Source organism: Cupressus sempervirens, chromosome 7 (assembly GCF_028749045.1).
Source record: "Cupressus sempervirens isolate cs-2001-9-10 chromosome 7, ASM2874904v1, whole genome shotgun sequence".
In the NCBI taxonomy this organism is placed as follows: domain Eukaryota; kingdom Viridiplantae; phylum Streptophyta; class Pinopsida; order Cupressales; family Cupressaceae; genus Cupressus; species Cupressus sempervirens.
In genome coordinates this window covers 625,017,468-625,042,075 of record NC_143124.1, presented here as the reverse complement: position 1 = coordinate 625,042,075, position 24,608 = coordinate 625,017,468, and positions in this window count along the sequence as shown.

Genomic DNA, 24,608 nt, shown 5'->3' with positions numbered 1-24,608 from the left:
TCTTCACTTCAAATCATAACGACCAACTATCTTACCATTTCACCAGGTTATATCAAATTAAACTACCAACTGACTTCATGTGAACCTCAATGGCTATATTTCAAGCTAGGTAAAAAATTGGGATGTAACAATTGTCTCCAAGGATCTTATCTAGTATATCCTATTCCTTCAACTAGTGCACATCAATTGGTTAGTAGAAGCTTGCTCATAACTTCACAAATAACCCCAATGCTGATTGGATTCCCCAAATGATGAAATGGACAACTAGATATATCCTAGGTCATTCATCAAGATGCCAAACCCAAAAACAAGGAAAAAAGCATAATCGAGCTACAAACCACAAGTCAATTTGCACTCAAATGCTTGGAAAAAAGGCTACAAGGATTAGTCATCCAAAAACACTAAAACTGAGATATTTTGCAAAATACCTTAAAAATGGCCAAAACAAATCACCTTTCTGGATACCCTTTTTTAGAGTACTTTAATATTTTGGAATTCTTAAGCCCCCAACTTTTTCATACAACACAAGCACATTTTTAGCCTTAGTTTGAGAGTTTTAAGGATTTTGGTGTTTTTTGGTTCAAAAACCTATTAAAAATCCTTATCAATACTTCTCCTTAGGATTGGGGTTATCCCTCACCATCTCCTTACTCATCATATTCTTGGATTTATGTCTTCATACTCACAATCCACTCCAAATGCTTATTTGTTGATTTATGATCCCTAACCAAACATGGTTTGCTTGCCTAGGGCATCATCTCATAAGCCACAACTATTCCTTCCATGGGATATCCATTATAGTACATGGATTCTAGTTCTAAATCCAAATAGGTCATACAATTCATATGGAGGGAAGTGGCCCTAAGATCCCATTTTCTCCAAACAGCTCTGTTCAAAACAAAAGACTGCTAAGTTACAAAACAATTTATCCCACATAAAACTCTCTAAAATAACAACCAAAATATTTAAAGAATTGAAAGAGAATATCCACTTCAACTTCTGACATAGAAAACACTAAACCTAATGTGAAAACATACCAAGAACTTGAAAAATACAAAATTATTATAAAGATGTTGTTGCATAGTTTGTACACTGCAATAACTTGGTTCTCCAACTCATTGAAAAAGGTTGAGATTGGAATTATATAGGATTTACATGAATGATTCCAACTACTTTAAGTGGTTGAAGAGATACCATGAAGAAGTTACTCTTTTTGCATAAAATTTTCCAAAGTTCTCAATGACAATTTTGTAAGAAATGAGCAATTTTTGCAATTTTACAAATTGACTACTCAAACTTGCTCCACTTGCTATCAAAATTTGAAAAAGGCATAAGATGGATCCAAAAAAACTAATAATGACCTTAAAACTCTTTCTTTCCCTATTTATTCCTCAAAACCTAAAAATGCTCTATTGAGCTGAATGAACAATTTTTGAGCAATATTGCATTATGGGGCTCTTCTAATCTATCAAACCTCACCTTAAGACCAAGTTGGTCCCCTTATTGAAATTATGATGTGGCTAGCATCCAATAAAAGCCAAAATCATCAAGGAATCCCTATGTCTACCCCTTAGCCTACCTAGGTGCTCTTGCACCACAACCCCTTGAATATTGGTTGGTACTCTTTGAATATTGTGCCTAAAGAAAATAACATGGAGTTTTAACTTCAAAGAATCACACTTAGGAACTTCATATATAGTATTATAAATGTTTAGAATAACTAAGAGGAGGGGGGGTGAATCAGTTACTCAAGGTCCATAAGTACCATTTGAACAATTAAGCATCAAAACATTCAATGTTCTTCTTATCCCTTTGTTGCTTGGTCTCTACTGTAGCGATAAATTTATTGTCCTATAACTTAACATACTTTTCTTAATGTAAACCTTATCAAATGTAAAACATATAAAACATTCAACACAATTTTGACTCTAGGATTTTTACATGGAAACTCAATTTGGAAAAAACCACTAGCAATATGTCACTACTTTTTCACTCTTTTGAAGTGAGCTCTGTTAGGAACCAACCCTGTTAAAGGTTATAATACACATTGTTAAATGTGACACAGTTAGAGGATTTAATCACCCTATTAGGAGTGGCCTTGTCAGAGGAATTTTATCATTTCACTTATAATGTCACCTTGTTAAAGGATTTACATAGACTGTTAAGTCCTTCAAGTAACTATTAGGTCAACCTTTGTTAAAAGGATTTCAATACAAACTATTTACAATGATTAGAAATAAAACAATAGATTTTTGATATGTATGATTAAAACCCACTTTTTAGGTTCATATCATTGTTCGATTCATGACTTGATTCACTAATAAGTTCCTCATTGTCATCTCTATTCTTGATTCTCGTAGAAACTCTTCAAGAAATAAATCTTCTTCTTTCTACAAAACTTAAGCCATCTGCTCAAATTCACTTATCAATATCAACACCATTTGTGGAGGCAATCCCCTTTTTCTTCACTTTCACTCTTAGACACTTGTGTTCACTCTTGTTCCTCTCTGATCAACCTTTCTCTTTATGCTAATTCTCTTTAATTTTGACTCTATACCTCTTAAAATAGGTAATTCTTGCTTTGTCATTTTCCATGATCATTGTAGATCTTAGGGTTTACAATTTGGTTTATCAAGTTCATTTTATCTATTCATCTTCCTTCTTTTCTAGAATCTTTTCATCCATTGAATTAGATCATAGGTATCATACATAATACTCATTTTTAATTTAATGAGAAAACTCATTAATCTTATCTTCAACATGGTTTAGATCTCCTAAGAAATCAAATGAGTCGGCTAGAAATCGCATTTTCTTCAAATTCATTCACAACACTAGTACTAGGCAATCACTAAGTTATGACACTTGGTCATCACTTAATCATTCAGTCATTGTAAAATTTTTGGCTCAGAATCAACTATCTTTTTTAGTCGATACTAATGCTCACTCAATGCTATATTTCCTTGACACTTAGAGTGTCTCAGTTGACACTAGCATCACTTGACATCCCTTAACCTTTTACTCTATTGCTTGACTTAGATTTACATTCTTGATGTAAATAATCACTTTTTCTTATCATGTCTTTTAATTTTTTCCACATCTTCTTTGCACAATCACATTCTTTTAAATCATCAAACTTGCCATAGCTTAGGTATGAGGAAATATCTAACATTGCTTAATTGGGTTCTTGCTTTTTCTTTAGTTGTTTAGCTATCAGAGGAGTTGTTGTTACCTTCACATACTCATTATCCACAAAGTTGATAGCAACATCACTAATAATAGATATATACAACCTCATCAAGGTTTTCCATGTAGGAAAGTTCTCCTTGTTCAATTTTGGTACCTCTCTTTTGTTAGTCATGATCTTTAGCTTTAAGTACTATAGGCATACTTTGTTGCACCATTTTCAAACTTTTAAAGTTGACCTCATAAAGAGTTTCCCCAAAATTGTATGGTTTTTCCCTAACCATATTTCTATGAAGTTTCAATATTCTAAGGTATTTGATGTAGGGGTTCCATGGATTTAGGTTTTGAGTGTTAGAAATTTCAATTTCAATGAAAGCACATGTTTTGTGAAGATCTATTTGTTAGGATTAGACCATAAATAGAAATAACAATTACATGCAAATATAACCAATAACAAAAAATAATAGATCACACAGAAAAGAACACAGGACACCAAGATTTAATGTGGTTCACCCAATCCCTAGGCTATATCCACCAAACAACAAGTCCAATATTATTGTGATCCATTGATTACAACCTAATTACAATCTGTAATCCCTTACAACTCAATAACACCGCAAGAACCAATTTTTATATCACCACTACTGAAACAATCCCTAAACCTAAGTTCTTTTATACAAGTATTTTTACCACTTTAGGGTTATAATTAATAGTTACATGTCGGCCCAATTTTTTTTATAAAGTATGTATAGTACTTTCCTAATCAATCACCACAATCTAACAATCTCCCACTTGGGGACTGATCGTGCCCCACACTAAACAACAATCTCCCACTTAGATATTGATCTTGTAGCTATGCTGCTACTCTATGAGGCTCCCACTAGATCAAACCACCCTAGACTCTATTGTTCTTTTATTCATGTTCAGTCTAGAAGACCAATTAAAGTTGAAGAGGAGTTTAGCTTCTCCCTTGTTACTACCTTTATAAACATATCCACTAGATTATCATCTGTATGTATCTTGTCCAGCTTTAACTGTCCATCCTCCAAAATTGATTGAATGAAATGGTACTACAACTATATTTATTTTGTCTTTGAATGTAGAGCTGAATTATTTTCAAGATGAATGGCACTTTGACTATCTATAAACAAATAATATCCTTCTAAGGGTATCCAATTCTTCCAAGAAGAGCTAAATCCATATCATCTCCTTGGCTACCTCTATAGTAGCTACATACTCTACCTCTATAGTGGATAAAGCATTAACCTTTTGTAACCTAGAAACCTAGCTCACGGTTGCCCCACCAATAGTAAAGACATAACCTATAGTACTTCACCTGGTATCAATATCCCTAGCCAAATTTGAGTCAACATAGCCTTGTAAATCATTAGTAGAGCCCTCAAAGTGTAAACACTTATTGGATTTTCCTCTCAAATATTAGAGAATCCATTTGATTACATTCCAATGCTCAATTCTAGGATGAATCATATACCTACTAATGACTCCCACTACATGTGCAATATCTAACCTTGTACATACCATAGCATACATCAAGCTTCATATAGATAAAGCATAGGGTGCCTTGGAAATCTTATCCTCCTTTTCTTGTGTCTTGGGACACATCTCCTTAGTCAACTTCAAATGACTAGGTAAAGGTGTTCTGATAGTTTTAGCATTCTCCATAAAGAAACATTGCAACACCTTCTCAACATAATCAACCTGAGATAGCATCAATTTTTTGTTCTTCCTATCTCTGCAAATCTTCATACCAAGGATTTATTTTTCAGCCCCCAAATCCTTCATAGCAAATGCATGTGCTAACTAGCATTTCAGCCCCTTAATATGATCCATGTTAGACCTAACTACAAGCATATCATCAACATATAAACATAAAATAATGTAGCTCTCATCATCCAACCTCTTAAAATAAACACAATGATTTAAATTATACTTATTGTATCCATGCTCATGCATAAAACTATTAAATTTCATATACCATTACCGAGGTGCTTGCTTCAAGCCATATAAACTTTTCTTCAATTTGCACACTAAGTTCTCCTTACCTTTGACCTCAAATGCCTATGGCTGAGCCATATATATCTCTTCATCCAAATCACCATGAAGGAAGGCTATTCTAATATCAAGCTACTCTAAATGCAAATCTTTAGTAGCCACAATACTTAAAATAGTATAGATAAAAGTCATCTTTACAACAAGAGAAAATATCTCATCAAAATCAATGTCCTTTTTTTATGCAAATCCTTTTACAACTAACTTGGTTTTAAATCTTTTCTTACCTCCATCCTCTTCTTTTAACCTGTGAACCCACTTATTCTATAAAGTTCTTTTACTTGTAGGCAATTTGGATAAATCCCATGTCTTATGCTTCAGCAAATAGTCCATTTTGTCTTTCATTGTAGACTCCCACTGAATCTTAGTGTTCACCTACATAACTTCATCATAACATTCAGGTTCACCAACATCAATAAGTAAAATTGAATACAAAGAGGGAGAAAATCTTTCTGGAGGTTTAATTTTCCTTATTGACTTTCTAACATTCACTGGTGTGTGTGGTATTTGTTGTTGTAGTTGTTGTACATCATGAGGAAAGGATGGAACATCATCTTTTGGAGTATCATCCAGCACTCCATAATCATCTTCTTTCTTCTCATGTTGCTGCAATAGATCTTTGTACAACACTTTCTCACTGAATATAGCATCCCTACTTCTTACAATTTTATGATTTTTAAAATCTCAAATCCTATAACCAAATTCATTAATTCCATATCCAAAAAATACACATTTCTTTGACTTAGTTTCTAGCTTGGTTCTAGTTTCAGAATCTAAGTGAGCAAATGCTTCACAATCAAAGGTTTTGAGAAAAGAATAACTCACCTGCTTACCAGTCCATGCTTCCTCTGGAATACCACAACCCAAAGGAGTAGAGGGACCTCATGCTCCTTGCATGCTCCATTATAGTCTTGTTCATGCGTTCAGCTACTCCATTTTCCTATGGAGTCCTTGGAACAATTTTCTACCTATGAATACCATTAGTGGAGCAATAATCTTCAAATTCATGATTGCAATACTCACCACCATTATCAAATTTGAGACATTTTAATTTCTTACCAATTTCATTTTCAACCAAGCATTTCCATTTCTTAAAAGTTTGAAATACATCAGATTTCTATCTAAGAAAATAAGTCCATACTCTTCTAGTTGTATCATCAATGAATGTAACATAATAATGAGAGCCACCAAGGAAAGATACTTGAGCTAGTCCCCATACATTGGTATTCAAAAGTTCTTATTTTTCCTTTTTGTTTTCCTTCTTAGTCTTCACAAAACTCATTCTCTTTTGTTTTCGATACACACAAATTTCATAGAAATCTATATTAACACATTTCAGAGCTGTTAAGAAATTCTTTGAATGAAGTACTTTTATACCTTTCTCACTCATGTACCCAAGTCTATTGTGCCATAGTGTTGTATCAGAATTTATAGTAGCTATTTGTTCTCCCTACTCAACTACAACAACTATTCTTGATTATTCATTTTTCTTTGAAACAATTAAAGTAGAAGAAACAATATGACCTGGACAAAGATATAAGGTGCCTACTTTCACATCTTTTTCTACTACAAGGGAACCTTTTGAAACCTTCCAATTTTTATCATTAAAAGTAACTACACAACCCTCATCACCAAGTTGTCCTACTAAAATTAAATTCTTACTCAGCTTTGGAATAGGTCTTACCTCATGTAGTAGCCAATGATTACCATTCTATAATTTAATCTTAATTTTTCCCTTTTGAACGATCTGACAAGGTTCATTATCTCCAAATAAACAAGCCCAAAATCCCCTTGGACATAATTAATGAAATAACTTCTATGAGGTGTAGCATGAAATGAATTACCATAATCTAAAACCCATGAATAATCAACACTTTCTAAAGATAGAAGCAAAGCATCCTCTTTGGATTTTTTACTTACCACATTTTCCTCCTTGTCTCCATCTGGTTTATCTCCTTCATTTTTCTTTTGATTCCAACAATATTTATTTTTATGCCCTAGTTTTCTATAGTACTAGTAGTCATTCAATCCTCTCAATTAAGAACTCTTCTTGTTTGAATTTCCTCTTGATTTCCCATGATTTCTAGAATTACTTCCTCTATCAATCATTCTACCTTGACTTTGTGTGTTCAAAGCACTTCCAGATGTAGATCCACCTGAGGATTTCCTACGAGTTGCCTCACTCAAAATAACACCGATCACATCATCATATTTTAGGGTACTAGATCTAGGAACAAAATTAATCATAGCCATTACCAAGCCATTCCATCTTTCAGGAAAAGAACACAAAATCAAGAGAGCCCTAATTTCTTCATCAAAATTGATACCAATAGAAGATAACTAACTAGTAATAAAATTAAACTCATTTGAATGATCTGCAATAGATCTACCTTTTGCCATTTTCATATTAAATAAATGCTTCATGAGAAATACCTTGTTTGAAGTGAAGGGCTTTTCATACAATTTCCTAGGGTTTGCATCAATTCTTTATTGTCTTCACTTTTGTAATATTAAATGCCACCGATGGTGCTAGGTATAATTGAATTTTTCCAAGTGTCTTTCTATCTAAAAGATTCCATTAATCATTTGACATAGATCCCTGATTCTTGATTTTTCCTTCTAAGAACTTCCATAAATCCTTCTAATAAAGATAGTCTTCTATTTGCATCTTCCATAATTGAAAGTTCTGCCCATTAAACCTGTCAACCCTTAGCTTACCCTCATCTGCCATCACTCCCACTGAACCATGAGACTCCCACTCAACTGTGAGACTCCTACTTAACTGTGAGACTTTCTTACAGAGGATAACTAAAAAATAGCCTCACTCTAATACCACTTTTTAGGATTAAACCATGGACAGAAATAACAGTAACGTGCAAATATAACCAATAACAAAAAATAATAGATCACATAGAAAAGAACATAAGACATCAATATTTAACATGGTTCATCCAATCCCTGGGCTACATCCACCAAATAGAAAGTCTAATATTATGAAATATGTATAGTACTTTTCTGATTAGTTATCACAATCTAACACTATTGTCTATGAAGATTGAATAAAGGCTGACAAATATAATAGATGGAAGTCTAGAATTTAGATCTAAAATTGGAAGGAAAACATGTGAAGAGATGAATAGAAGAAAAAATCTATGACAAGAAAAGAGAGAAATGTTTACAAAAATGGAGAAGTCATTTTTAGATTTTCCATTGGAGAAGCAAATGTTTCATTTTCCACCAAAGGGAAAAGCATAGCAAAAAACTCATTTTCTGCTACGCCTTTCACAGTCAAAGTTCAATTTTCCACATGAAGAGAGAAAAGGCAAATATTAATCCAAAATGAAGATATATGGGGTATAGTATCAAGATCATTTTAGAAAAGTAATTTATGATCCAATATACATCAAAATGGTGCTCACTACATGGAGGTGGAAAATTGAAGATTAGGTGCGCTTTCCACACTCAAAAATGGAATTTCCACCAAGTATCAAATCAACAATAGAGAGATGGAAAATAGCTCTTAATTGATTAAAAAAATAATGATAATGTAATAATTATTTATCTCTTGAAGATTTGGTCATCAACATGACATTAATTATGAAGTAGAAAATTCATTTTATGCTATACTTTTCTTAGTTAAGTTGGAGTTTTCTGCAAAAGGGAGAAGACAAAAGTCAAATTTCCATTAAGAATGAAGGAGTGTTTTATAACTAGTGACCTAATAGCAAAGAAAAAGTATTACTTATTAATTATTTACAAAGTGTAGTTGTTACTAGAATGTGAAAATTTCACCTCCAACAAACAAGCAGGAAATTGAGAATTTGGTATGCTTTTTGACCTCCATTCAAAATTTTCTAACACAAAAATTCTAGTGGCTTACTCCCAAAATTTAGTAGAGAATCAACATGGTAAGCATGGAAGATAACATACTGGCAAACTGAAGACATTTGGGTTACAAAGTATGAGAAAGAAGAGTGGCTAGAAACTTCATTTTATCAATTCTAATTTTGTAACAGTCATATAGAACAACGTTTAGTAGCTCATATCTTTTGACTTGGTGATTTTTTTTTTGATTTCTTCATTCAGAATGTAAAAAATTAGGTTTGGAAAAACATATCCTAAAGTAAGCTCGATCCAATGCTAGAAGAAAAATATATGTCCCCTGAAACATGACCTACTTTTACTGGCAGTAGTATTTATTTTTCTATCTGCCCAGTAAAGGAAAGGTTTTGATTAACATATTTATATGTCAATTGGTAAAATATAATTTAAATATACTAAGATATTTCATTATTAACTTTAAAGTTACTAAGAATATCAATTTTCAAAAGGAAAAAGATGAGAAAAAAAAGAGAAAAGAGTCAGTTACAAAATTGAAAAGTCACTAGAAGAAACCAATTAGAATGTGAAGAGAGTTTGCAGGGAGAAACAATTATAAAACTGAAAGATCATCATTGGAGAACCAAATAGTTGTGAAGAAGTGTATTTATTTTTAATCTTTTTTGATATGGAGGGTTTTTTAATTTTTACAAAAGTATGCATTGCTGGAGTAGAGGGGAAGGTATTTAATTTCTATATTTTTGTTTATGCATTGGAGATTAATATTTAATTTTTGTAATAGATTTGGTTGTAGTTGCAAGAAAATATAATCAGAGTGTTTTGTTTGTTTCATTTAAAACAAGAAAGGTTTTTTTATGAATCAGAGTATTTGAGCATCACTTTTTCTGATTACTTTCAATAAGAGTATTGTTATGGTCAATTTTGAGCACTTTCTTGCATTCTTAGTCAAATGGTGAATTGTGATAGATCAGAATACTGTCGTTCATTCCTGTTGTAAAAATTAGGATGTTTAATCTTCATTTTAATTTTGCATCATGTTTGCATAATTATCATTTACATTTCATTACTAATGTTAGGGAGTCATAGTAAGTGTGAGTTCCTAGGATTGGCTAGCTATAGGACTAAATTCACTGCCTAAGTTAGTTCTGTCTAGGGTTGGCTTGGTTTTCCTCTTTCATTCCTAGGTTAAGAACATACCCAGTTAGTTTAGGAATAAAACAAGATTCATTCAATATCATTGATAAGGGAGTTGTACCTTTTAATTCAGAGGAAATCTATCAACCTCATGATAGATTATCCAACTATTGATATCAAAGTTACATTGGAAAGACAATCTATTTACCAACAGGATTTTGGTGACTCTACTGGGGAAGCAAAAAAGAAGATTAGTGTTGAAGATTGTCTCCTTAGTTTAATTATTATCTCTACTATCTAGAGATTGGCGAATTTATTATTGATTCTCATAGTTTTTGGTTGAGGAGTCTGGTGTATTCATTTTCAAAATTATTATTATCTCTACTTGTAGGAGATTTGCAACTTTTTTATTAAAGGACTATGCCTTTTAAAGTTGTGAAAGGGAGGAGGCTAGAACCTTCCTTTATTGAAATTTATCATAATCATGATCCAATTTTGCATAATCATTTTAATGCTTTTAGAGAAAGTGTTACCCATGGAAGAAAAATGAACTTGAGTATCAAAGGAGATTACGCACCAGTTGTGCTATGGAAAGGTGCTTGTGCCAAGTATCACAAATTGAAAGAGGTAGAGGTGAAGATGAAGTTATTACAACACTATGAAGAAAGGGTGTCCCAGCTTAGTGAAGAATTAAAGGTGGGTAATGATGAAGTTTTAGAAGTTCCACTTGATTATGTTTCTCATAATTTTTCAATTTTGAGTGAACATGACTTTCAACCAAAGAAAAAAATCATAAAATTACCTACCAGCAAAGAAATAGATGTCAAAAGTGATCCAAATCTGCAATTCCTTTGGGTTTCTTTTAAAGAAAATATTGTAGAAGGTGAGAAGAAGGGATTGAGTTTCTCCAAAGATCATTAATCTACCCCTATTGCTGAATTGCATGATCTAAAGGTATTTTAATGTCCAAGATCCAAGAAAAGAAAATTTCATTTCAGTGAATTTGTCTGGAGAAAAAATAGTAAGAAAAGAAAAATCTTTATCTACAAATTGCTTGGTTCTTGGAGAGCGAGAAATATCCTAGTTTCAAAATGCACCCACTTCAATGAACATGGAGATTCTTGAAGATGGTAACAAAATGGTAAATGAAGTTGAAAAAGAAAAAAAAAATTGTCCCTGCCCTCTTTTCTTCCTATTGCTGAAAGTTTCAGATTTGAAGACAATAACGAAGATCACTTTTTGCATAATATTTCTTGTGAAATTCATCCCTTGGTTTGCATACAAGTAGAATATGAGACTTATAAGTTTGAAGAAGACAATAGAGAAGATGATGTTAAGTCTACAGTGCTAGAATCATTTTGTTTTGTAGAAAATGCCAAGTTGAGTATTCTTGATGAATTATGTATTGATGAAAAGGTTGAAACATGTTTTGACAAATATCATTTCAAGTCTAAAGATGTGGATGATATTTTGACAAATATCATTAAGTCTAAAGATGTGATTGAAGAAGTGGTGTCAAAGATAGATTTTAGACAAAGACCTTTGACAACTAATGAAGTGGTGCATCATCATAAAGAGGATGAAGAGCCCCATTATATTTTTCTTTGCCACAAGGTGGAAATTTATCAAATCTTGATGTCTGCCCAAGGTGAGTCTTCCTCTGCAATTGATTCAAGTATTGGAGTTTTGAATTTGGATAGAGAGTTTTCAGACTTGATAGCCACTAGAAATGATGAAATTGCTTTAGTCCAGATTGACCCTATGTGTGATGAAAAATCATCTTATTTTAGCCTTTATTTGAAATCTGAAAGTTCTATTCAAATTGATTCTGATAAATGTGCATATGATGGAATATCATTTTTAGAACCATTTGAGCATCTTGAATTTTTAAATCTTTTTTCAAATGCTAAAATATCTATTAAAAGTGATGTTGTAGAAAGAGATGAAGGTGAGTATGTTCCTACACTAGATTTAGAATCTTTATACTTTTCGTCCTCACAAAAAATGGTCGATTGTGCAAGAAGTAATGTGCAGGAAGGTATCGACAAATAAAAAATTTATGACAAAGCATGGTTGTTTGGAAGAGATTTATGGGCCACATATTTTCAGCATGTCTCTAGATTCACTTTTAATTATCATGAAGTTTCCAAGAGGGAATGGTTGTGGTTTAACTTGTTGGAGCACAACTTTCTTTACTAGAAAGGATCATTCTTCTCCTTCCCAGTTAATGGGCATGTATGAGTCCATTTCTCTTCTCCTTCCCTTTGGTGAGGTCTCCTCACTTGTGTTTGTAATTAATTTTCTTTTGTAATTTTTGGTGTGCTTAGCTTAGCTTTTCCCAGTTTTGTGTTTTCGGTTATTTTCAGTTTTGGTTTTGGGCCTTGCTCCACTCTGCCCTCCCAGCAAGAAGCTTCTTGATTATCTTATTTATGTCTAAACTCTATAGCCCAATGGATAAGGCACTTGTTTTTACTAGAGATATTGGATTTTCTATGCACTCTATAGTACATAGTCCCCAATCAGAGCTAGCTGTAGGCATACTTTTAGTGCACCATTTTCAAACTTTTAAAGTTGACCTCATAAAGTGTTTCCCCAAATGTTTATGGTTTTTCCCTAACCATATTTCTATGAAGTTTCAATGTTCTAAGGTATTTTACATAGAGGTTCCATGGATTCATGTTTTGATTGTTAGGAAATTGAATTTTAATGAAAGCACATGTTTTGTGAAGATCTATTATCTATGAAGATTGAATAAAGGCTGACAAACATAACAGATGAAAGTCTAGAATGTAGATCTAAAATTGGGAGGAAAGCATGTGAAGAGATGAATAGAAGAACAAATATATGCCAAGAAAAGATAGAAATTTTTACAAAATTGTAGAAGTCATTTTCAAATTTTCCATTGGAGAAGCAAATGTTTCATTTTCCACTACACCTTTTGCAGTCAAAGTTCAGTTTTCCACATGAGGAGAGAAAAGGAAAATATTAATCCAAAATAAAGATATTTAGGGTCTGGTATCAAGATCACTTCAAAAAAGTATTTATGAACCAATCTACATCAAAATGGTGCCCACTACATGGATGTGGAAAGTTGACGATTGGGCACACTTTTCACACTCAAAATGGAATTTCCATCAAGTATCAAATCAACAATAGAGAGCTGGAAAAGATATCTTAATTGATTAAAAAAAGAATGATAATCCAATAATGATTTATGTCTTGAATATTTGGACATCAATATGACATTAAATATGAAGTGGAAAATTTATTTTATGCTATGCCTTTCATAGTTAAGTTGGAGTTTTTCGCAAAAGGGAGAAGAAAAAATTCAAATTTCTATCAAGAATGAATTAGAGTGTTCTATAACTAGTGACCCAATAGCAAAGAAGAAGTATTACTTGTTAATTATTTACAAAGTGTATCTATTACTAGAATGTGCAAATTTCACCTACAATAAAGAAGCGGAAAATTGAGAACTTGGTATGCTTTTCAACCTCCATTTGAGATTTTCTACCACAGGCATTCTAGAGACTCACTTCCAAAATTCAACAAAGAATCAACATGGTAAGAATGGAAGATAACATACTAGCAAATTAAAGACAGCTGGGTTACAAAGCATGTGAAAGAAGAGTGGCTGGAAACTTCATTTTATCAATTCTGATTTTGTAATAGTCATATAGACTATAATTCAATAGCTCATATATTTTTGGTGATTATTTTTCTGATTGCTTTGGTCAGAATGTAGAAAATTAGGTTTGAAAAACTATTTCCAAAAATGAGCTTGATCCAATAGTGGAAGAAAAAGATATGTCCATTGAAACATGACCCATTTTTACTAGCAGCAATATTTATTTTTTCTATCTGCCTAGCAAAGGAAATATTTTGATTTAACATATTTAAATTTCAACTGGTAAAATATAATTTAAATATGTTAAGATATATCATTATTAACTTTAAATTTAATAAGAATATTAGTTTTCAAAAGGAAAAAGATGAGAAATCAAAGAGACAAGAGTCAATTACAAAATTGAAAAGTCACCAGAAGAAACTAATCAGAATATGAAGAGAATCTCTAGGAAGAAACAATTATAGAACCAAAAGGTCATCGTTGGAGAACCAAATGGTTGCAAAGAAGTCTATTTATTATAAATCTTTGTTTGTATGAAGGGTTCTTCTTTTCTACAAAAGTAGGCATTACTAGAGTAGAGGGGAGGGCATTTAATTTTTGTATTTTTGTTTATGCATTGGAGATTAATATTTAGTTTTTGTAATAGATTTGGCTGTAGATTGCAAGAAAATATAATCAAAGTGTTGTGTTTTTTTTGTTTAAAAAAAGAAAGGTTTTATTATGAATTAGAGTATTTGAGCATCACTTTTTCTAATTACATTCAATCAGAGTATTGTTATGGTCAGTTTTGAGCACTTTCTTGCATTCTTAGTCAAATGGTGATTGGTGATAGATCAAAGTACTATCATTCATTCATGTTGTAAAGATTAGGATGTTTAATCTTCATTTTCATTTTACATCACATTTGCATAATTATCATTTACATTGCATTACCGATGTCGGGGAGTCATAGGAAGTGTAAATTCCTAGGGTTGGGTAGGTGTAGATCTAAATTCACTACCTGAGTTAGTTTTGTCTAGGGCTAGCTTGGTTTTCCTCTTTCATTCTTAGGTTAAGAATGTACCCAATTAGTTTAGAAATAAAACAAGATTCATTGAATACCATTGATAAGGGAGCTATACCTTTTAATTTAGAGGAAATATATCAACCTCATGATAGATTATCTGATTTTTGGTATCAAATTATTTCTCATAGGTTTGGGTATTTAAGATTTTTAGACTATGGTAAAAGCAGGTTTTGAAGGGACCTCGAAACCCTTTAACACAAAGTAGAAAGATAAAGCATTACAGCCCAACCAGGAAAAAGAAACCTGCAACAAACTATAGAACAGTATCAAAATCAGGTTTTATAGGGACCTGAAACCACTAGAAAAGTCCAAAAAAAAACTAACCCAGGTTTTACAGGGACCTGGAACCACAAATAGTCAAAACGATAAAAACCAAAAACTAGGACCAGAAACCCAAACCAGTAACCGGACCAAATAGAAACTAAACCAGGGAACCCGACCCAGAGCCACTATTGTAGCTCCAAGACCATTTTAGCAACTTCCTTACTAATTGTTGTAGTCTCTTGAATGGTATCAGCAGCCGAAGTAGAAGCAACTTTCATTGCACTCTTCCTCGAGCTCTGCCTTGTTCTTTTGCTTAGACCCTCAGCTAAAGTAATATCTTCATTAGCCCTTTTGTCTAGGCTTGCAGTGGCCACACATATACTCGAGGTTACCTGTTCCATCTTAGTGCCACTCTCCTTGATTAGCATTCTAAGGTTTTTCTCATAGTTGTTAAGTTTGTTAAGGATGTCTCCCATCTGCCCTTCCAGTTGGCTAAGTTTTACATTGATAGTATCCAGGTTATGTTGGAGAATTTCCACCTTTTTCTTCAAACCCATCATTTCATTGTAGATCCAGGAATCAACTTTGAGCATGGTGTCGGCTTTATCCTTTGTAGAATATAGGAAGGTGAGCATGGTATCCCTCTGCATTGAATCACTATCATCTTCAGTAGTCCCGTGTGGGGGGGGAGTGAACATTATCATTGTTTTCCTCCAATTCCATTTGATCCTCCTTTCGAACCCTAGCAGAGTCCTTCCTTTTTTCTTCCTCTATCCCCTTGATAGGAGAAGCAGTCTTAGCCGTATGGTCCTCCTTATTCTTCTCAACAGGGTTCCCAACAGTGTTATCTTTTGCTTTATCACCCCCACTAGATATATCCTGGTTACCCTCATTAATAGATTTACTCTATTTAGAATTACCTTCACTATTGGCTTCCTCTTTCCCTTTTTCATTATTACATTCAATCTCTGGGTACCCATCCAAATTAGAGCTTAAATCCTCGATGTCAGTATCTTCCTCATCCTTAGGGTTAATATTCTCATGGCTTTTTGATTTCTCGGTCTCAGACTCCTCATCCTCATGTTTTTGAGAAGCTGAGGGTTTCAAATTCAAGGCTTTATCTTTACCTTTAACAGAGTCACCCTTCTTACTTTTAATGGAGTCCTTCTTCTTGTCCTTAGAGGGAGTAGAGGCAATGTGTTTATTTTTACAATACCTCTCAATAAGAAGAATCAACCCTTCATGTAGAATGGGTCTGGACTCCTTCTTCTTATGAGCTTCTAAACTATGAAGTAAAGAAAATTGCAAAAAGAAGGGGAAAGATATTCTATCTTTGTGTCTGAAGTGATTTTAAAAAAAAAAGTGGCATTTATGAACTCTTTTACTTCTTCCATCAAGTATGAAATACTCATGGATACAGCAAAGAACATCCCTCCAAATCTCCTTTATCTGATGCACATTGAAGAAATCACCACTCTTTTCTAGTTGCTTCTCCTCATCTTCCGTTTTTGAAAACTTTTTGTAGGCTGCATTTGAAATACTGGTTCGCTTGGTGAATTTTATGCCTGCTGTGGGGAGCCCTGTGATCTCTGCAATAAACTCCTTCGTAAGTTTCACAGTAACACCATGGAGAGTGACTTTGTCATTGGACCAGTTCTTAAAGAAAGTTGTAGTGATGTGTGGCTTAAAACCATTGAGTCACTCCAGATAACAAGTCACATTTCCTTTCTGCAAAATTTTCCATACATCCTCACAAGCCTTCTAAGCATCACAGTTTTTTGGTTCATGCTTGCACGGTTTGCCTCCCATCTGTAGAGAATAGAGAACACACTCAAACTAGAGTAACCAAACGTAGAGAGTGAAAGGGTTAAAATGAAAACTATTTTTTGTCCCATCAAAAGAGACTCCCTTTTTCGAAGATACGTGTGAAAACCACATCACATTCATTTGAGTGTACTTCCTTGGGGAAGAAAATCTGGAAATAATATGATCACTCCACGAAATCATTAACTTTCTAATCTTTACAAATCTTTCCCACTTACGCATGGATGGCTTCATAATGAATAATTTCTTTGAGATCAACTTGGTTAGTTAATTCATCGGTCCACCTCACCATTTTCCTGGTTAGGATAGCATAGTTGGAAATCCAATCAGCAACACCATTGGCCTCCTGAGAGGTATGGGATATGACAACTTTTTCAAATTTTTGAATAAGGTATTTGATCTCCTTGATTATGGCCTCCATCAACCATGAGATAGAGCTTTTATTATTTAGGATATTAACAATATTTAGAGAGTCACCTTCCAACCATAAATTCGGACATCCCAAATCCATGACAATTTTCATAGTATAAAGGGTAGTCGTTGCTTCAACAATGTGACTATTAGTCCTTCCTATGGGGATTTCTATAGCATATTTAACATTTCCCATATGATCTCTCAACACACCTCCACAACCCGCACTTCCTAAGTTGCCCTTAGCAGCACCATCAAAGTTACCTTTAATCCAACCATAAGGGGGGGAACTCCAAGTGATGGTCAATCTTGGGTTATTAGTTTGAAGTTTAGGATTTTCAGAAAGCATTGGATTATAAATAGGAAAGGTTTGATCAAGGTTCTTCAGAGATCTAAAATTCTCCTTAAAAGCTCTAATAATATTCTGACCAAGCACCCATCTTGGAACCTCTCTGTTTCTAAAAATTCTATTATTTCTTTCTTTCCAAATACCCCACCAGAGATGAGGAAGAGTAATTTTCCATAGGAATTGAACATCAAAATTCTTAGAAGGGCATTGCTAGTTTTTAAAAGAAGATTCCACATTGTTTTGACTTGATAGGTATAAGAGCAGTTCAAAAATAGGTGGTCTCTATCCTCAAATCCATTCTTGCATAAAATACACCTATTCACTAAATTTATACCTCTTTTCTGCAAGTTATCAAGGGTCAAAATTTTATTTTGAAGCAGGACCCAAAAGAAGATGTTAATTTTAGGAATGAGACCCTTAGTCCAAGCCTGAGACCAAAAGGGAAGATTTTCCTTCTCCTTAGAAACAAAGAAAGAAGAAACTTTGAATTGCACACTAGGATCATCATACTAAATAATCTCATCCTCAAAAGAAGGATGGGGAGAAATAGCATTGAGAGATAATTGGATGTGATTGAAGCTTTGATCAATGTCCTTCAAGTTCACCCAAGAGTTGTTCTACCAGTAATGACTAACAAGAGTGCCATATCTCTACTTGCATAAGTCAACTTGTGTCATATCTTGAACATCTTCAATTAGGGGGTGATCCTTAAGCCGAACATCTTCCCAAAATCTCACCCTAATCCCATTACCAATTTCCCAAGAGCACCCTTCTCCAAGAATTTTCTTTGTTCCCTGCATAGCTCCCCAAATGGAGGAAGGATGAATAACATTAGAAGAAGAGAAGAAATTAGAAAGAGAAATAGAATTAAGAAGGTACTTGTGTTTCCAAATGGTACTCCACTCTTTGTTTTTATGGAAAACATGTCATCCTTGTTTAGCTAGAAGAGCTTTATTCATCCTTCTGATTTTTCGGATGCCCAGTCCACCTTCCCTAACCGGTTTACAAACTTGGTCCCAAGCAATTAAAGGCATTCTCTTTTTTTCCTCTGAACCAATCCATAAAAAATTCCTTTGAATTTTGTCAATAGCCTCAGAAAATTTAGTGGGGATTTTAAAAAGACTTAAAGAATAAGTTGGTATACTTTGGAGAGAAGCTTTAAGAAGAATTAATTTACTAGCCTGGCTTAAAAGGTTCCCTTTCCAACCATCCAACTTCTTGTTGAATTTGTTAATAAGGTCTTCCTAGAAGGAATCCAGAGCCTTCAAGCCTAAAGGAAGACCTAGATAGGAAGAAGGGAAAGAACCTATAGAATAACCAAGGATTTTGGCAATTTTATGTTGTCTAAGAAAAGGGGCATTGAGAAAAAACACAACACTTTTATTCTAGTTAACCAGTTGGCCTGAGGCAGAAGAATAAAGATTAATCGCTTGCTTCAAATTTTTGGCTTCCCTGACTTCAGATTTCCCCATAAAGATGGTATCATCAACAAATTGGCCATGAGAACATATAAGAGGATGGGAAGAGGGTTGCAAACCCTTAATAACTCCTCTATGCGCCAGATCCCCAATGTACCTCCCCAAACAATCAGCCATAATAACAAAGAGGATGGGGGATAAAGGGTCCCCTTATCTCAATCCCCGAGAGGGATTAAAAAAATGGGAAGAGCTACCATTAACTAGGACAACAATAGAAGAAGTAGAGATCAATTGATGAATCAGTCCAACAACCTTGTTTTCAAATCCAAAGGCAATCAAAATGTTTGAGAGAAAAGACCAATCAACTCTGTCATAAGCCTTAGCAACGTCCACTTTCATTACAAATCCTTGATTGTTAGAACAAGATAAGGAATGAATATTATCATGAGTAGAAATAATAGAATTGAGGATTTTTCTACCTGGAGTGAAGCCATTTTGTTGGTCAGTAATGATCAAAGGGGTCACCAGAAGCAATCTAGAAGTAAGAACTTTGGAGATAATTTTATAGAACGAATTACAAAGGCTGATTGTCCTAAACTGATCAGGCGAATCAACTCCAATTTTCTTAGGAATCAGGCACAAGAAGGTGGAATTGACTTCCTTCAGCATTTGTTTTTCCCCAAATAATTCCTTCACCACATCACAAACATATTTTCCAACAAGTTTCCAAAGTTTTTGAAAGAAAAACATGGGAAAGCCATTAGGATCAGGAGGTTTCTCTCCTCCTAGAGAACAAACAGCTTTGAAAATTTCACCATTCTTAGGAATTGAGCTTAACAGTTTGTTCTGATCCTTTGAAACTAGAGTGGGGGTCACTCTGAGGAATTTAGCCTGGTGTTCCATATTGATGTCGGGGTTAGCTATCATACGACTAGAGAAAAAAGTCACCATTCCATCCATGATGTCCCTATCCTCCTCAATCTTCAAATCTCCCTTAATAAGATGTGAAATGTGAGATTTGGCTCTATGCTTCAGAGTGGAAAGATGGAAAAATTTGGTGTTTTTATCTCCTTTAGTCAGCCATATCAATCTTGATCTTTGCCTCCAATAGATCTCTTCTTTAGTAATGATGTCATGGTATTGAGTCAGCTTTTCATTTTCTTTTAAAAGAAGGTCTGGGGAATATCCCTCCTTCTGAATTATATCCTGGATTTTTTGGATATCCTCTTTCAATATAGATTTATCCTCAAAAATGTTCCCAAAGTAGTTTTTATTCCAAATTTTGACTTTCTTTTTGACATTTTCAAGTTTAGAAGTCACTCTAAAGAGAGCAGTACCATCAATTTTGATGTTCCACCATTCTTCCATTTTTCTTTCAAACTGAGGGTGCTACATCCAAATCTTCTCAAATATAAAAGGAAAATTCATCTTAGGACTAAGCTTATTAGCAGTGAAAATAAGAGGGAAATGATCAAAACCAATTTTCTGGTGGGCTTCCAACTTGCAGATGAAATCTTTTGTCCAGTCAGGAGAGATAGGAGCATGGTCAAGCCTTGCCTAAATAAAATCATTGCCAACTCTCTTATTACTCCAAGTAAATTGAATGCCTTGAAGATCCATATCCATTAAGCCCTCTTTATTTATAAACTCCCTAAGGTCCATTCTTCCTTCAAGCTGGGTAGCATTACCTCCCATTTTTTCATGGTCATAAAGAGGGACATTGAAGTCTCCCATGATTATCCACCGTCCAGAGTAATCCATACTTTTAAAATTGGATATAGAGTCCCAAACCTTCTTCATTTGGCTTTTCATGTTGGGCGCATATATATTCATAGTATCCTAGTCCTCTTTTTGATCAACACTAGTAATTTTAGCAATCATACAGTATTTACTAGCACTCAAAATAGTCCTAGCAAAGAAATTTTTTTTTGATAGCATTAGGGTTCCCCCTGAAGCACCTTCTGAACTACTAGCATTTATAGAGTAATTTTTAAAAGCTTTTATCTGCTTTGCTTTATCTTTGTTCATCTTAGTTTCCTATAGCAGAAGAAAATCAGGTTTCTGTTCTCTAACAAAATTCCTAACAACATCTAGTTTATGATAACTGTTCAACCCCCTAATATTCTAGGTAATAATTTTCATTTCCATATTTTAGGGGTATAATATAGAATAGTTGCTTGACAACCATCAGCAATATTCTGCAAGCTTTCTAACTCCCTGGTTTTCTTAGAAGATTTCCTTCCACGTCCATCTGGAGACCCAACATCTGGTTTCACCTTGGACTGTTGGTCTATTTTTTTTCCAAGTTTTATCAGGGTCGAAGCTTTGGGATTCACTTTAGTATACAATTCTAATTTACTGCTTTGAGTCTCAACCCTCTTTATGTTATTCTTTTTTTCAGCCCTTTTCCTTGAATTTGGTTTAAGCTTTGAGATTACTCCATCTTCTTTGACAACTTCTGGGACAGGAGGGTCCTTAATAAGGGTATCCTAGGAAAATAAAGGGACAAAAACTTGCATCTCCCTGGGCTAAGTTTCATCATCCTCACTATTACCTCTAGATTCAGCCAAGAATTCTCCTTCCTCAAGCTCTATCATCTCATCAAGATCACCCCATTTATCCTCCATCTTTTGATAAAGAACAATTTGCTTTGATAAATCTAGTAGGTCATCTATACCTTGTTCAGGCAAGATAGGATCTAGATGTAAGCCATTGACTTCTTTTTCAGAGTTAATGTTCTCCATCTCAGGCATGAGCCTAGCCCCATCCTTGAGAAGAAGCTCAGAGATAATATCCACAACTGTTGGTGGAGCTTTTGAGTTCTCATTCTCTTTCTTCTCTTTGAGATGAACGTCTTTAGGTTTCCAAACCTTATTTTGCTGAACCTTAGTCTTTTTCACTTCCTTCTCACTACTCAAGTGGATTTTACTCTTGGAGGGGTAGTTTTTAACCAAATGACCCTATTTCTTACAAGCATAACAAGCATTAGGAAGATCTTCAAAAATGATTACTTGGGTTTTCTTACCAAGCTTAGAAATTAAATCCACCTTTTCTGGGAGATGATTCAAATCTGCCACCTTCACATACAGTCTAGCACTCTGGAGTTTGGATCTAGTCATAGTAGCATTATCTAGAGCCACCAATTCACCAAAAGAACTAGCAATACCCTTAAAAATGTCCTCATGCCAGAATTCAAGAGAGAGGCCAAGAAGTTAGGCCCAAATCGAGGTATTTAGGAAAAAGGAATATGATAAAACCATATTAGGCTCCCATTTTTTGATTGTAAGAGAACATTTTCCAAAAGATCAAGGACCTCCACAAAGAACCAGATTCATATCTTCCTTACAGTTAAAAATAAACAAAAAGAAACCATTCAGCATGGGAGCTATATCCACCTCCCCGTGAATAGCCCATTTCCTCTTAACCATTTTCCTTAGAGAATCTAGATTTGGTCTTGCCCCTAGAAATTTTCCCACCAACATGAAATCCATGAAGGAAATAGATAAATCCACTAAGGGTTCAGGGATAAAGACTTGAAACTCACCTTTCTCCCAACTAGTCTTAGAAGTCATCGGTGGAAAAGAAGATTTGCCAGTTGGTTTCCTGTCGAAAAGAACAATCTGGTATTTAAGAGTTACATTGGAAAGAACAATCTGTTTACCAACAAGTACCTTCAAAATTTTCTTTGTAATTACTTAGCTCCGATACCAATTTTTAGAAATTTTTAGAATAAATGAGAGAGGGGGGATGAATTAGATACTCAAAGTCCATAAATACCATTTGAACAATTAAACATAAAAAAATTCACTGTTCTACTTGTCATGTTGTTGCTTGGTCTCTACTATACTGATAACATTATTGTCCTATAACTTAACATACTTTGCTAAATGTAAACCTTATCAAATGTAAAATATATAAAGCATTTAACATAATTTTTACACTAAGATTTTTATGCAAAAACTCAATTTGGCAAAAACCACCAGCAACATGTCACCACTTTTTCACTCTTTTGAAGTGAGCTCTACTAGGAGCCAAACCTATTAATGTTACAATACACACTAATAAATGTGACATAGCTAGAGGATTTAATCACCCTATTAGGAGTGGCCTTGTTAGAGGACTTTGATCATTCTACTTAGAATGTCACCTTGTTAAAGGATTTACATATACTATTAATTCCTTCAAATGATGGTTAGGTCAACCTCTATTAAAAGGATTTCAATGCAAATTGTTTACAATGATTAGGAAGAAAATATTAGGGTTTTGATCTATATGATTAAAACTCACTTTGTAGTTTTAGATCACTATTTAGTTCAAGTGTTGATTAACTGATAAGTTCTACGTTGTCATCTTAATTCTTGATTCACTTGGCAACCCTTCAAGAAATCAATCTTCTTATTTATACAAAAGCCATCATCTCAAATTCACTTATCAATATCAAATACATCTAGACAAGAAATATCCTTTTTCTTTTCTTTCACTCTTACACACTTGTGTTCACCCTTGTGCATCTCTGATTCAACTTTCTCTATATGCCTCTCTTTAAATTTGGTTTTATGCCTCTTTAAATAGGTAATTCTTGCTTTGCCATTTTCCATTATCACCATAGATCTCAGAGTTTACAATATGGTTTATTAGGTTCATTGTATCTTCTCATCTTCCTTCTTTTCTAAAATTTTCTCATCTATCAAATTGTATCATACCTAATCCTAATTTTGGGTTTAATGATCCAACTCATCAATTTTATCTCCAACACGATTTTAATCTCCCAAGAAATCATCTAAGTTAGAAAGAAATCATGATTTCCTCAAATTTATTCACAGTTCTAATACTTAGTAATCACTAAGTTCTAACACTCGGTCATCACTTAATCAATTGGTCACTATAAAACTTATGGCTGAGCATCAATATTATCTTGCTCGATCAATATTGATGCTTAGTCAACTCTAGATTTTCTTGGTACTTATTGTGGCTAGGTTAACACTAGCATCACTTGACATCCCTTAACCTTTTACTCTATTTCTCATCTTAGCTTTACATTATTGATGTAAATAATCATTGTCTTATCAATTTCTAACTAATCAAATGTCCATTGTAGTTTCCTTTCCATAGTTGAACCTTTCCTCTAGGTGTTATTATTATGAGAAATTTCTCAAATCCTTTTCATCAATAAAATACATATGAAATTTAGATTATGTAGCAGTATGTCTTATCAATAGATTTGACATCAATGAATAAACAAAAAATGTTCCAATTGTAATTTTCCAACAATCTCCCTCTTTGGCATTGATGGAAACATCTTAATATCTTACCCTCAATGTATCTTACTTTGTTACCATACAATCTACAATATTTCACTATCATGAGTGATCATTATCCTTAGTTTCATTCTAATTCTCTTTATTTATTTTCTCCCTCTAA